The sequence below is a fragment of the Nomascus leucogenys genome, chromosome 4 (genome assembly GCF_006542625.1).
Source record: "Nomascus leucogenys isolate Asia chromosome 4, Asia_NLE_v1, whole genome shotgun sequence".
NCBI lineage: Eukaryota > Metazoa > Chordata > Mammalia > Primates > Hylobatidae > Nomascus > Nomascus leucogenys.
In genome coordinates this window covers 6,058,158-6,073,138 of record NC_044384.1, presented here as the reverse complement: position 1 = coordinate 6,073,138, position 14,981 = coordinate 6,058,158, and positions in this window count along the sequence as shown.

The window sequence follows — 14,981 nt, the reverse complement described above, 5'->3', positions numbered from 1 at the left end:
TTAGAGAATGTCACAAATATAATTTTAGAATTAAGTTGCATTTTCCCCATTGTTATTAAGAAGAAAAGCAACTTCCTTTTTGCTCACTTTCCTTGTAGGTTTTTATTTCACTTATTGTACTCCCCCCGTCAACCCATTAAATATTTCCCCCAGGTTCTGCTTTTGTTCTCTTCTTTCAGCCACTATTTATTATTTGTGTGCTGCGTGCTAGAAATTGGGCTAAGCTCCTTGCAGACATCAGTCTTTGCGGATGCTTAAGGACCACAGTAGCCTGTGGTGGGTATTATTGGCCCTGACTGACAAATGAGGAAACTGAAAGTTAAAGAGGTTAAGTAACCTGCCAAAGTTGTAAAATTCTCTCTCTGACTAGACTGGCACCGTAAACTCGGTGTCGATATGTAGTGCCAGAGTGCTTCCGAGTCTATGTCTTTAGTCCCAATTCTCTCTGTGCTGCAGCCCCGTGAATCAGTCCCCCTAGGAGACATTGCCACTTGCATGTCCCACAGGCACCACCCCGAAACTGACATGCCTGAAACCCAGCCCTAGCCTCTCCTCGCAAACCTGCATCCCATTCTACAGACCTTTGCTGTTTGACATAGACCTATGCTAGTTGTGTGATGATCCACAATGGAGACCCGAAGACCCTGGGACTCTCCTGTCCCCTTCCCCTGCACACTTGCACTATGTGCTGTGTGCCAGGCCTTGGACATACAGCAGAGGACAATTCTCTGTAAACGCAGACCCTGGTGCTAACTCCCATTCTCATGGGGAAGATGGAAAATCCATTGAAATGTACACAAAAGTCATCCTATGAAATGGCATAAAAGCATAGCACAAGATACAAATCGAGGCCAGGCTGTCGTGCGGCAAGGGTGAGGGTGTCAGAAAAAGTGGAGAATAAGATCTGGAGGAAAATGGAAAACCCTAACACAGAGGTAGGAGGCTCGGGGTGGGTGGAACAACATGTGCAAAGTAATCAGAAGTCAGGTTAAAAATGCTGTCTATCCCACCTCTAAAATATCTCCCAAATGGTTTCCTTCACTCAATTTGTAATAGGACTACAGCCTGCCAGCTTGTTCCTGGTCTTCCCTTGCTCCTCCTTCATCCACCCTCAGCACTGCTGAAGGAGTCATTTTCCCCACACACAAATCTGGCAGCTTCACATCCCTGTCTGAAAGCCTTGAGTGGCTCTATTGAGAGGTGACAGCCTGCTGGCAGTCCTCACAGCCCTCGCTCGCTCTCGGCGCCTCCTCTGCCTGGGCTCCCATTTTGGTGGCACCTGAGGAGCCCTTCAGCCCACCGCTGCACTGTGGGAGCCCCTTTCTGGGCTGGCCAAGGTGGGAGCCGGCTCCCTCGGCTTGCAGGGAGTGTGGAGGGAGAGGCGCGAGCGGGAACTGGGGCTGCGTGCGGTGCTTGCGGGCCAGCTGGAGTTCCGGGTGGGTGTGGGCTTGGCGGGCCCCGCACTGGGAGCAGCCGACCAGCCCTGCCAGCCCTGGGCAATGAGGGGCTTAGCACCCGGACCAGCGGCTGCGGAGGGTGTACTGGGTCCCCCAGCAGTGCTGACCCACCGGCACTGTGCTCGATCTCTCACCGGGCCTTAGCTGCCTTTCCCGCGGGGCAGGGCTCGGGACCTGCAGCCCGCCATGCCTGAGCCTCCCACCCCCTCCATGGGCTCCTGTGCGGCCGGAGCCTCCCAGACGAGCGCAGCCCCCTGCTCCAGGGAACCCAGTCCCATCGACCACCCAAGGGCTGAGGAGTGCGAGCGCACGGCACGGGACTGGCAGGCAGCTCCACCTGCAGCCACTGAGGGATCCACTGGGTGAAGCCAGCTGGGCTCCTGAGTCTGGTGGAGACGTGGGGAACCTTTATGTCCAGCTCAGGGATTGTAAATACACCAATCAGCACCCTGTGTCTAGCTCAGGGTTTGTGAATGCACCAATCCACACTTTGTGTCTGGCTGCTCTGGTGGGGCCTTGGAGAACCTTTGTGCCCATACTCTGTATCTAACTGATCTGATGGGGACGTGGAGAACCTTTATGTCTAGCTCAGGGATTGTAAACGCACCAATCAGCGCCCTGTCAAAACAGACCACTCGGCTCTACCAATGAGCAGGACGTGGGTGGGGCCAGATAAGAGAATAAAAGCAGGCTGCCCGAGCCAGCAGTGGCAACCCGCTGGGGTCCCCTTCCACACTGTGGAAGCTTTGTTCTTTCGCTCTTTGCAATAAATCTTGCTACTGCTCACTCTTTGGGTCCACACTGCTTTTATGAGGTGTAACACTCACCGCGAAGGTCTGCAGCTTCACTCCTGAAGCCAGCGAGACCACGAGCCCACTGGGAGGAACGAACAACTCCAGACGCGCCGCCTTAAGAGCTGTAACACTCACTGCGAAGGTCTGCAGCTTCACTCCTGAGCCAGCGAGACCACGAACCCACCAGAAGGAAGAAACTCCAAACATATCCAAACATCGGAAGGAACGAACAACTCCAGACGTGCCATCTTAAGAGCTGTAACACTCACAAGGGTCCACGGCTTCATTCTCTAAGTCAGTGAGACCAAGAACCCACGAATTCCGGACACACTATCACCTCCAGACTCCAGCCCCAGCTCCACTACACCTGCTGAAGGCAGGCTGGTCACTGCTCACCAATTCTTCCATGCCTCCCTTCCTTACCCTTAGGGTTTCTGTGACTTCCCAGTGGAATTTGTGCTGGATTTCCATTCCTCTTTACTACAGAGGTCACTTTTCCCAGGTTAATTAGCTGTCATTTTGACGTGCATCATTTCAGAAGAGAATACACCTAGAAATGAAGTTCATCCAAACACCTCGGTGCTGAGGAGCCTTCCTGAGACCTGCACCTCAGAGCCGAAGGACTCCTGCACCCAGACGCTGGAGGGTACGCAGAGCGACAGTGAACTTCACCAAGGCTTTGTCCTGGACCCCCACAGGCCACAGTTTCTTTCCTTTGCAATGAGCAGCCTCTGCTCTCCTAAGTCCCCAGGCATGAGTGTGTAGTTGACCCCATGGAAATGACATTGGTGAGTACATTATCATCACACACACAAACTATTGTGTATGAGGTTGTTTTTTGTTTTTTCCACTAGACAGCTAATGTTACATTATGAAGATGATAAATATATGATCAAGATATTATTTTGTTTGATAACATAGACATACATTATGTTATATTATAAAGATGGTAATTGCCATGGGAAAGCTGAGTTTTTAAGTGAATAAGGATTTTTTAAAAATCCCTCCCCAGGAATGCACGTGTTGTTAAATTTGATGGTATATTGGCATCCACTTTAGGAATAGAGCTGCCAAGCTGTGGGGGTCAACTAGGTCATCTTTTCCCAGGACAATTCTAGACCTTCAGGATGCCCTTCTTGCTAGTGGTCCTATTCCAGGTCCCAGCTTTATGTAGAAAGTGCAAACTGCTTGTGGCAGGACTGAGCCTGCGGAGCACCGCATTCCCCTCAGGGAGGTTCTGTGGACAAGGAGCTGGAAGCTCGCCAGTGCCGCTCCTTTTTCCTCTACCAAGAAGGCAGCTCCCTCATCTCTGGGGCTCGTGAAGGGATGCATGGCCTTCTGCTGTCTCTGCTGATGGAGAATGGGGTCTTGCCACCACCAGAAGCCACCCTGAGGTTATTGTCTCATATCCTCAGTGCCGTCTGGAGGCCAGGACCACCCATAGCCTGATGCCACTCTCCACTGGAGGCCAGGAGACCTCAGGATGGAGAAGCAGGTCCCAGTGCCCCCGGGCCACCCTGTCTCTCAGCCCTCACAAGACAAATGCCCCAAACTATGCTGGGAGAGGCAGATCTTGTCCCTGACGATAAAGGTAATTTCAAAGGCAAAGTACAATGAGAAGTGACACTTGGCCCTCATAAGAAAGGGACACTTATTTAGGGTCACAGACACACACACTACCAAGATGGCTCCCCTGCTCTTGGAGACCTCTGTTACCTAGTTTTTAAATCCAAGAACTTCAGTTCTCCACTGAGGAAACTCAACCCATTTCCTCAGGAAGGTCCCACTCCAGGGACCCCTTCCCCTGGACACTGAGGGTATCTCATCGGTTGATGCCCGCAGCTGTCAGTCTCAGCGCCCTGCAGGGGTGGGGCACAGCGAGGGGATGGCGGAGGGACGGTTAGATGTGTTTCTATCCTGCGGGCAGCTCCAAATGCTGATCCTTCATGGAACCTTCCTTTTCTGTATTTTCACGAACCCTTTATGAGTTAACTCCTAAGGTCAGCATGTCTCCCTCAGAGACAGCAAAGCTGACACTCGCAATGAGAGAAAAGTATTTTCCTAGTTCGTGGGGTACAGGTTGTGCCCCTAGTGTCAAGGGACCCCCACTGCTGTGCTGAGTCCTGAAGTATCACCAAAGAGCTCGACTCACACACCTGATACTGAGTGGCAGCTCTGTTACCTGGAGAAGGACCGCAGCTTAGATTAGGTGCTTGCTATGTCGTGAACCCTCTGAGCAGAGGGCGTGGGCCTGGGGAGACAGCAGAGCCCCCCTTCTTCTGGCCTCATCGACAGCATTTGTGGCACAGGCTTGAGAACGAACACATCTAAGAAAGAACTTCAGTTGCTAAGTGATCAATTACAGCTCTAGGGAGAACTGGAAGACAGAGCTGGACTTGGGGCTCAGATACCTTGAGTGTCACACAGGACTTCTGTTCTGCCATTCAGTGACCTTCAGTTGCCTCTTGTGTCCCAAAGCTGCTGTGAGGATAAACAAGATGTTTGCGGGATCTGAAAGTGTTGACACAGGGTAGTGCACAGCGAATGATGGTCTCTCTTCTTGTTTTCTATTCGGCTTTACAATCGGGTTAACAATAAGGAGAACACGGTATTCTAAAGTTGCACAATCATTCCAAAAGCAAGTTGTTGTGAAATCTTCGAAAAGAACAAAGGGGCCGGAAGTGGTGGTTCATGCCTGTAATCCCAGCTGCTCAGGAGGCTGAGGCAAGAGAATCCCTTGAACCTAGGAGGTGGAGGTTGCTGTGAGCCAAGATCGTGCCACTGCACTCCAGCCTGGGCCACAAGAGTGAAACTCCGTCTCAAAATAAAAATAAAAATAAAAAATGAAGGGGCAGTTTTTGGCTCCCATAATGATGCAGGACAGGTGAGCCCAAAATTGGGGCTGACCCAGGAGAGGCCTTGGCTTTGCCTAGGAAATAATTCAAAGGCGGACAGTGGTGTAAACAGGAACTTTCACTGAAGCGGCCATGCACAGCCGCAGCAGAGGTGCTGCTCCTTGCAGAGCAGGGCGACCCCATAGGCAGGGTGTCCCAAGCAGCAGCTCAGGGACAACCCCATACGCAGGGTGTCCTGAGAAGCAGAGCAGGGCGACGCCATAGGCAGGGTGTCCCTAGAGGCAGAGCAGGGTGACCCCATAGGCAGGGTGTCCCGAGCAGCAGCTCAGGGGCAGGTCTGCAGTCACATTTTTACCTACTTTCAATTACATGCAAATCAAGGGGCAGATTATAGAAAAATTTCTAGAAAAAGGGTGGTAACTTCTGAGTCCTTGTGGCGTTGCCATGGAAACGGTTGGTACCTTCAGGTTGTTGTCATGGCAATGTAACTGACATGGCACTGGTAGGCCTGTCTTATGGAAAGGGGCTTTTGCCTCTTCACCATTTCAGCTAGTCCTCAATCTGGTCCAGAGTCCAAGCCCTGTCCCTGGAGTAGAGTCCTGCCTTCTACCTCAGTAACACTTAAAACAGATTGGTAAAAATAAAGCATCAAATATGTCAGAAACAGGGAAAACACTGGAGCCTGTTAGATTGTAAAATCTGATGCAGTTTCTAATTGTTCTAATCACACATTTTTATGAGGAGATCAAGCTATTGTCAAAGGAAATTATATCCTGTTAATGGCTTATTAATAAAAATTAAATTCTTCAGAAATTGATACACAGGATGGAATTCAATTTGTTCTACAAAATATAACTTTATCATTTGGCTAAATGTATTCCGATCACAAAATATCCATAATTCCTGCAATTCTGTTACTTGTTTGAGTGTGAAATTACACTGCTGACATCCCTTTTGTGACAAAAGCACTTTAACAGCCAAAAAATTTTAGAAATGACTGGTAGGTCTTTTTTGATTGGAAGTTTGTTGAATGCAGCTGCAATATTTCTGAGTTAAGTTATGTTCGTACGTTCTCATTCTGGCTGGAACATTTCTGTGTTGTTGTGATTGCAATATTGTCCAGCCGGCCGGACTGATGATTAATTCACATTATTAAGATGACTAACGCTCCTTTCAGATGGCAATTGAAAATCCACACCAAGAGAACAGCCTGAAAGTGATTTGACTGCAGATTTGGGAGGAGTAAAGATTATGCAATTGTTCCTTCTGTAACTCAGCAATATTTAGCAGGGTTTATGTGACATCCTGTAGGCCCTTGTGGTTTCTTGAGGACCCTGAAAATGGTGGGGAGAAGTCGTAATTGCTGGGTTCCCAGGGGTCACATAATGAGACTTTGGCAAACTCAGTCATTAAGAGATAAGCAACTTGCACTCTTAGACTGGCCAGAAGTAGGACTCTTGTAGCAAACACTCCTGCTTAGCCCATCCCCTTGTTTAGAATACCCCCCAGCATTCTTTGTGAAGGGGTGGGCTAGCCGGCAAGGTGCCAGGATGGGCACTGGACCCAAAGTGGACTAATAGGATTTTTTTTAAGCCGTAAGTAATGCATACGGTAACTAGCATGACTTAGCTGCCTCATAAGTACACATGCTTCAAAACATCATGCTGTACACCATAAATATATATAATGTTTGTCAATTAAAAATAAATAATAATTTAAAATTTTTTTCTCTTACACAGGAGGTACAAGTTCAAGAGATTCACTTACAGCATGGTGACTATACTGAATAACAATGCATTGTGAACTTGAAAATTACTGGGAGAGCAGACTTTGTGTTCTCACCACAAAAAATTTATAAGTATGTGGGATAATGTGTATGTTAATTAGCTTGATTTAACCATTTCACAATGTATATCAAAACATTACACCATAAATAAGTGCAATTTTGCTTCTTCAATTAATAAAAGCATTTGAATGAAAAAGAAAAAATTCCACCTGGACTCGATTTTGTTGGGTATTGACTACATAAACTCATACAGAGATGGGGACACATCTTGCACCCAAAGCCACTTGCTTGCCAATGTTATGAGGAAGCAAGAGACAAAAAGCCCATACAGCATCCAGTCTGCATAAATCACATAAAGCGGACACACGCGAGAAACAAGGTTCCTAGGCTCAGAGAGATGGGGAGGACATGAGACCATTCCCAATGACCCCAGGCCCAACTCCTACAGCTGTAAGACTCTCTGATATCATCGTCATAGATCCTCACTCACCTGAAAAGCCAGGATAACTGTGAAACCCCAGGTACCAATGACAAAGACCCCACTGCCCCCACTATGGGGATCATGCTGTGGGCCCAGGGACCCCTGCAGGAAGCCTCTTCCACCATGAGTCTGAAATCACCCTCAGACACTTTGGCAGCTTAGGGTATAACTGAACTAACTGAATGCACAAATGCATTTTTTTTTTAAATCAGGTGATCTTTCACTATTTCCTCTTTTTAAAAATAGAGATGGCCAGGCATGGTGGCTCACACCAGTAATGTCAGGACTTTGGGAGGCCAAGGTGGGTGGATCACTTGAGGTCAGGAGTTCAAGACCAGCCTGCCCAACATGGTGAAATCCCGTCTCTACTAAAAATACAAAAATTAGCCAAGTGTGGTGGTGTGCACCTGTAGCCCCAGCTACTGGGGAGGCTAAGGCAAAAGCATCACTTGAACCTGGGAGGCAGATGTTGCAGTGAGCCAAGATTGTGCCACTGCACTCCAGCCTAGGCGACAGAAGGAGACTCCATCTCAAAAAAAAAAAAAAATTGAGATGATAGTAATATCTATCCACTACTTGTACTGTTACCTCCTTTACAAAACCTGCTCTCATTGCCCAAGATGGAATTCATTTGAATGAACTTTGTTTATATCTCTATAGTAAGAATGGACATTGTGATGGTTAATTTTACATGCCAACTTGACTGGGCCATGGGGTGCCCAGACATTTAGTCAAACATTACTCTGAATATGTCTGTGAGGGGGTTTATGGATGAGATTAACATTTGAGTGGGTAGACTGAGTAAAGCAGATGGCCCTCCCTAATGTAAGCAAGCCTCATCCAATCAGTTGAAGGCCTGAAGCAAATACAAAGGCTGACCTTCCCATGAGTAAGAGGGAATTTCTCCTGCCCAGCTGTCTTCAACCTGGGACATTGGCTTTTCCTGCCTTCAGAGTCAAACTGAAACGTTGGCTCTCTGGGTCTTCAGCTTGCCAACTGCAGATCTTAGGACTTCTTAGCCTCCATAATCGCTTGAGCCAATTTCTTTGGCTCAATTTCTTTGGCACATAAATGTGTTTGTGTGTGTGTGCATATATACATATAGCTGTATGCATCCTATTGATTCTGTTTCTCTGGAGAACACTACTAGAGATACATTGTATTATAATTCTCTGTATACATTGATTTTCTTCATCAGACTGTGAGACCTTCCATTGCAAGAATTGCCCCAAATGCATCTTTGTAAACACAACATACAGGACAACATCTGGCCCAGAGTAAGTGCTCAATAAATGTCAACGGAATGAATGACTACCTTTCAGATTGCCTTCTGTGGCCGTTAGGAGGAATAAATGTGTACAAGCCCTTTAAAATCTGTACAGCTTCTGTAAAGGAATTTGATCTTTCTCCATATCAGTCTCCAAATATATTCTTACTGGAGAAAATCAAATCAAACTAGGAGTTGAGCATTTCTAACCTCTCCCTGCATTCAAGTAATCTTTATTCATTCAAAATATAATTAACAATTGTCTGTTATAAGTGAGACACCATCCCTGGCACAGAGGATGAACAACTGTGACAAGGGTCCTGAGATTCTATTCTAGTGTGGAGGTAGGGACAAACTTAAAAAACAAACATGTAAACAAACAGAGTGATCCATTAATGATAAGCACCAGGAGGGAACAAGACGGGGCCATCTTGGGAGAATGGACCACATTAAATCGCACCATCTTCCACCACATTGGAGAGCTCTCCTTTTATTTTTATCTGTTTTTGTTTTTTGGTTTATTTTTCTAGTATTTTCTTAGCTCATTTTCAGTTTCTGCTACCTCAGGAAAGAGCTTTAAGCAAACTCGGAATTCATTCAAGTTAATTTTCCTAAAAAATAATTTTAATTGCATCATTCTCTTGTTTAAAAAGCTGTGTTGGCTTCTCATTTCCTACAAAGTAATGTCCAAATAACTTATTGGTATCCAAGGCCCTCTACAGTTTGGTCTAAACCTTTCCATCTTGTTAATCTTTGGAAATGCTTGCTCACTTTCACAATTTTGTTTGTTTGTTTCTTTGTTTGTTTGTTTCAGAGAGGGTCTGTCTCACTCCATTGCCCAGGCTGGAGTGCAGTGACATGATCATAGGTCACTGCAACCTCAACCTCCTGGGCTCAAGCAATCCTCCCACCTCAGCCTCCCGAGGAGCTAGGACAACAGGCATGCACCACCACACCCAGCTTTTTTTTTTTTTTTTTTTTTTTTGAGAGACCAGGTCTCACAATGTTGCCCAGGCTGATCTCAAACTCCCAGGCTCAAGCAATCCACTCACCTCAGCCTCCCAAAGTGCTGAGATTATAGGCATGGGCCACCATGCCCAGCCTGCCTGCCCACTTTCTGTTTCATGTCCCCACCTCAACCCAGCTTTTGCTCGCTCCATTGCCCTGACTATATTTCCCATCTTCTTTCCTCTAACCTCATCATAGGTCCCATCTTTTAAGACCCAGATTACATGGTTCTTTAGCACATAGTATCTGCTTAGTCTGAGTTCCTTCCTTTCTAGCTAGAGGAAAACATTTGCTCCTGCAAGTCTTACAGCACTTGGTCCAAACATCCCTTATGACATTTATCTGGCTCTGTCCTGTATTATCATTTTTTATGAACATGTCACATCTTTCCAACTGGATTATTATTTCCTTGGGAGGAAGTTGTTTTATTCCACTCTGTTTTTCCTATAGTCCAGTACAAAAGTGCATTCAATAAATGCTAGTTGAAAGATAAATTCGGTGAATAACCAAATGGCCCAGCGAATACAAATGAAGCATCTCAAACTTTTTAAGATTCTTCTACTTCAGCTGCTGATGTCATAGTTATAATGAGTCTTAGATAAATCATTCCTCACTCCTTATGGGGTTTTGTAATAAACTGTCACCACAAAAGTGCAGAAAGTGAAGGTAATTTCTTTTTACCAAGAATGATCATTGTAGTGACAATGCAGAAAATTTTGTGCTGTGTATAATTATGAGCTATTTCCAACAACAAGAACAACAAAAAAAATGAGTAATTTTGAAGTTCTCTTTACAGAAGATTCTAAATTTTTGGCTCTAGTGATTCTCTACACAATTCTCATGATAGCATATCCTGGCAGTAGGACCCCAGGGGCTCTGAAAGCAGCATAAGGGTTTGAAAGTCATTCCAAGCCTCTGGCTTTGGCACAGGAGCCTGGATAAGGCTTCAGGTGCAGGGAAGATGCTGGAATTGACAATTCCTCTGAAAAGTGTAGTTGTGAACAGTTCTCCTGCCCTTCTGTTCATCTCAGGGATGCAAACTAAAAAATCGCTTGCATCGATTTGGCATCTGACATGATAATACATGGCTTGTCTATGGGACTCTACTTTTCACTGCACAATAAGGGTGCATGCTACATTTCATTTAAAATCAAATGTGAAAGATCTCAAATGGTATGCAAATCCAGAAGCTTCTAAGGTATAGCAAGAGTCTTGTTGCTGCCTTCTTCTCTCAAAGGTGTCATTTGGATATAGTATTATCAACTTAGAGATTATAGCTATAGTTACCCCAGCAGACATTCATTCTGAGAAGAGCTTTATGGCTTAGCTTTCCTATGCAAAGAAGGGAGCTGGACAGGTTTCCAGCTAACATAATTACTGATTAGCAGTATTTCTGCAAATGTCTCATAAATATAATTTTTTCTACACCTAAATGTGCAAGCTTTTATCCTACAGACACATAAAGACTTTGGAGATAAGGACACTTTGTGATAACATTCTCAGTAAGTGGTGTGTGATTCAAATTAACAACTGAGCAATGGCCATGTAGAAGGCATTGAGGGAAGTGCCCAGGAGAAAATAAAGATGAGGAGGTCACAGTCTCTACCCATGGGAGCTGATCTTAGAATAGGAGCATTCGCCACACAAATGTCCATTACACAGGTAGATTAGACAGGTGAGGCACAGGAGGGATAACGGACTCTGGAGCATGGACAAAAGAGGCATTACCTTCAGCCAGAGGACAGTGGCATTTGCTGTGGCCCTTGGAGAATTACATCAGGATAATAAAGGCAAAGAGAACGCTGGAGGGATGGCAACACTGGGGAGCCAGCTCACCTGAGGCTGCCTCCGTCTGTGCAGGAGGGAGAGGTGGGAGGAAGTCGTCCAAGGTCAGGCTGAACATGAACTTTAGAGGCAGATCATTGAACACTTTGCAAGCCATGCTGGGAAATGAGGACTGTGTTCTTAAGTCCATGGGAAACCACGGAGAATGCTCTGCAATGATCTCACGTCCTCCAGAAGCAGTATCCAGCAGGCACAGGAAGCAGGGGGAACAGTTGAAGGCCAGTGAAAGCAATCAGAAGCAGTAATGGTTCAACTGGAGGTGAATATTAAGTGGAAAATTAGGAGGAGGACTTGAATGGCAATGGTACTCTCTGTGATGTGGGGATAAACTGCTCTTTTTGAATTGCCAGTAGGTTTTTTTTTTCCATTGCTGAAGGTAGACTCTGGAGAGTGAAAACACCAAAGCTAGAATGCTTCCAGCTTTGCTGTTCATAACAGCTTCTGCGTGGGGACATTGCAGGTGTCTGTGCTTACCTTGGTGGTACATTGTAGTCCACCAGGTGTCAGGCAGGTATCCAACCCTTGACTTGGGAGATGGGTATATAGATGATGTCATTCCAAGCAGGCTCCTGGGGCCCAGGTGTTAAGCATATTGTTTGGTAAAAGAATGGAAGTGCATCTTTGGCCTGGCAAAGAGGCATATGGCTTAGTTTTGTTTGTAGGTTTCTTCCTTTCTAAATACCAATTAAGGCAGGACTATCCATAACATGTCAGTGCATGTGCACACACTTGTGGGTTACATAGGCACACATGCCTGATCACATGCTCACAGGAGCACACCTTAGCAGGAGAGTCACATGGTTTCTACACCTCAGTCTGAAGAGAAGACCAGAAACAATATAGGACTTAGCACAGAACCATTGGAACTGGATGTCCCACCCATGGGATTGTGCTAGAATTCTCTTAACCAAACTCCAGTATTCAACTCTCCAAATTGTCAGTGCCCCCCATGCCTTCTGCAGAAGCTCAGACTCAGACCCAGAGTACAATGCATCCCAAAGAGTTCCCTGAAGTACACCAACAAGGACACATCTATTTTCAAGACTGAAAAATTGCACATACCAAAGCTTTGTTGGTACAGAAATTATAGTTTTCTAAGCCAACTGAATGGCATATAAATATGAATGCAAAAGGAGATTCGTTCTTTCTATAAATTTGAATGCTGAGAAAAACTCATTAAATGTGAATTGCTAAAAATGGTGTTGTATTAGCCCATTCTCACACTGCTATAAAGAAATACCTGAGACTGGGTAATTTATAAAGAAAAGAGGTTTAGGCTGGGTGCGGTGGCTCACGCTTGTAATACCAGCACTTTGGGAGGCTGAGGTGGGCAGATCATGAGGTCAAGAGATCAAGACAATCCTGGCCAATATGGTGAAACCCTGTCTCTACTAAAAATACAAAAATTAGCTGGGCATGACGGCGCGCATCTGTAGTCCCAGCTATTTGGGAGGCTGAAGCAGGAGAATTGCTTGAACCCTGGAGGCGGAGGTTGCAGTTAGCTGAGATCACACCACTGCACTCCAGCGTGGCAACAGAGTGAAACAACAAAGAAAGAAAGAGAGAAAGAGAGAAAGAGAGAGAGAGAGAGAGAAAGAGAGAGAGAGAAAGGAAAAGAAAAAGCAAAAAGCAAAGAGGTTTAATTGGCTCATGGTTCTGTAGGCTGTATAGGAAGCATGGCAGGTTTTGCTTTGCAGGAAACCTCAGGAAACTTACAATCATGGTGGAAGCAAAGGGGAAGCAAGCACATCTTACATGACCTGAGCAGCAGCAAAAGAGAGAGCCAGGAGGTGCTACACATTTTTAAACAACCAGATCTTGAAAGCACTCACTCACCATCATGAGAGCAGCACCAAGGGGAAGGTGCTAACCCACTCATGAGAAACTGCCCCATGATCCAACCACTCCCACCAGGCCACCTCAACATTGGGGATTACAATTCTACACAAGCCTGGGCAGGGACACAGATCTAAACCATATCAGGGGTCAATTCAGATATTGTCAAACCACTTGTAAAAGCTTAATCCCAGTACTTTGGATGGCCGAGGCTGGTGGATCGCCTGAGGTCAGGAGTTCGAGACCAGCCTGACCAACATGGTGAAACCCCCGCTCTACTAAAAAATACAAAAATTATCCAGGCATGGTGGCGTGCGCCTGTAACCCCAGCTGCTTGGGAGGTTGAGGCAGGAGAATCACTTGAACCTGGGAGGTGGAGGTTGCAGTGAGCTGAGATTGTGCCATTGCACTCCACCCTGGGTGACAGAGCAAGACTTCAACTCAAAAAAAAAAAAAAGCTAAAAGCTTAAGGGGAAGAATAACAAAATCCAAAGAAGAGACCTAGCAAATAATTAATTAAAGAATTTTGGCCCTGCATCTATTCAGGTTCATTATAAAATTCTTTCAATGTTTCTGTAAGTTTCAACATTTTCATAATAAAATGTTGAGGAAAATGTACCTAAAATTCTACAGGGATGATTTTGAGTCCCCAGCAAGATGGTAAATTAGCATGAAATGCTGGTTCCTTCCTCTTGTCCAATGCTAGAGAGCCCACGCAAGTGACAAGAAAGACACAGGACCTAGGAAATAAAATGAAAATTAGGCAGATGCGAAAGACCACATGCCCTACCTTCCAACTGTTCATCCGCTTTGCTTTTTTCCTTCCATATTTTAAGTCTTTGTTTTCTCAACCATACACACTCCATCCCTGCAACCGACCCAGAGGTTTAACTATTATAATTCTAGTGTCTGGCCAAAAAAATGCAGGTGCTAACTGTGCATGAAAGAAATCTCAGAAAAATAAGTTGAAAATGCTGTTTCTATTCCTTCAACTAAACAAATACAGATATTACGCATTATGAAACTGCCCTTGCAAATGTTATTTCTAGCAAAGAAATCTTGTAGGACATTCATAGTCAGTCCTTGTTGGTGTGTTCTGTGACCATTTAAGAAATTTGACATTCTAACAGGGTGTCATACTAAACATTTTTGACCCTGGTAATAATATTCAATTTTATATCTCTCTCTCCCTTTTTTTTTGTTAACTTTAAAGCATAAATTCTCATGAATTTGAACCAGCCTTGCATCCCAGGGATGAAGCCCACTTGATCATGGTGTATAAGCTTTTTGATGTGCTGCTGGATTCGGTATGCCAGTATTTTATTGAGGATTTTTGCATCAATGTTCATCAAGGATATTGGTCTGAAATTCTCTTTTTTGGTTATGTCTCTGCCAGGCTTTGGTATCAGGATGATGCTGGCCTCATAAAATGTGCTAGGGAGGATTCCCTCTTTTTCTATCGATTGGAATAGTTTCAGAAGGAATAGTACCAGTTCCTCCTTGTACCTCTGGTAGAATTCGGCTGTGAATCCATCAGGTCCTGGACTCTTTTTGGTTGGTAAGCTATTGATTATTGCCACAATTTCAGAGCCTGTTATTGGTCTATTCAGAGATTCCCGTAAATCAATAAATGTAATCTAGCATATAAACAG